At 43.5% G+C, this 1,073-nt stretch overlaps 1 non-coding gene across 1 annotated transcript; it reads left to right on the top strand.

Moving 5' to 3' along the window:
• Positions 1-765: 765 nt before the first annotated feature.
• Positions 766-873, top strand: LOC143602756 (small nucleolar RNA R71). Its single transcript, XR_013147904.1, has one exon. It is a non-coding gene; the product is annotated as a small nucleolar RNA R71 (small nucleolar RNA).
• The last annotated feature ends 200 nt before the right edge of the window (positions 874-1,073 follow it).

Raw genomic sequence — 1,073 nt, 5'->3', positions numbered from 1 at the left:
ACAATGTAATGTGGTGTAAATTAATGTAGTGGTGTTTTCTTTATAAGCAATGTTGTTGATATCAGATGTGTCTGTTGCATCCCGTTTACGTTTCCGCTGCGGTCACGGGGTGTTACATTCTGAAATGCAACCCGTTGTCCCTTCATAAACGTCTCTTGCTGCAAAAGAGTGGATTTGGTGTTGTCATCATTTTGCATGAGCTGATTTAACAATTGAGATTGGTTAGCCAACATCTCCTCGATCTTGGAAGTACTATTTGGTACAAGAGCGGGTTCGGGGGTGGGTTCTTGGAACAAATTCTGGCGTTGTTGATAACCGGAGTTACCTGCCCACCAATTAGAGTTGGAATTATTGTTTCGCCACCCTGAATTGAAGGTACAGTTTTGATTATCAATAAAATAAACCTCCTCCTGAGAATCAATGGGACAATCGGCTGTCTCGTGATTTCCACGACATATCTCGCACCTACGAGCTTGCAACTTAAGCTCTTTGACATCACTTCAGTGCCTCCACATCTGCCAACACACTCATATTTTGATCAATATGATGCACTCCACGTGATTCTGAAATGGTTGCGCCCTTGGTAGCTGAGACGGACCTTTTACTCGGTGTATGATGATCCCCTAATGCTATGCTCTTAAACATTTCATCAGCCTCCTCTATGGTGAGTTTATCAAGCATGTTTCCTCCGTCGGCGGTATTGAACCGTTGTTGGGTTTCGGGAGTAAAACCGTTATAGAATTCTCAACCACAACCCAATCGTTTAGGCCATGTTGAGGACAACGGTTTATGAGATTTTGGAAACGCTCCCACACAACATAGAAGGACTCATCAGGGTCCATATGAAATGAAAGGATTTGCTCGCGTAAACGTATGGCCTTCGATGGAGGGAAATACTTCCTAAGGAACTTGGATTGCAAGTCGGCCCATGTGGCAATTGAGGTTGGAAGAGATTCGAACCGTGACGCAGCACAACCAGAAAGTGAGAATGGGAATAACTTAAGATGAATGACGTCGGACGAGATATTATTAATATTAAAAGTTTCACAGATCCGTATGAATCGGGCAGGTGT

This window comes from Bidens hawaiensis, unplaced genomic scaffold, assembly GCF_021521415.1.
Source record: "Bidens hawaiensis isolate Kalapana, Puna unplaced genomic scaffold, B.hawaiensis_p1.1 tig00059775_1, whole genome shotgun sequence".
NCBI classification, from domain to species: domain Eukaryota; kingdom Viridiplantae; phylum Streptophyta; class Magnoliopsida; order Asterales; family Asteraceae; genus Bidens; species Bidens hawaiensis.
This window is presented reverse-complemented; position numbering and strand designations above follow the sequence as displayed.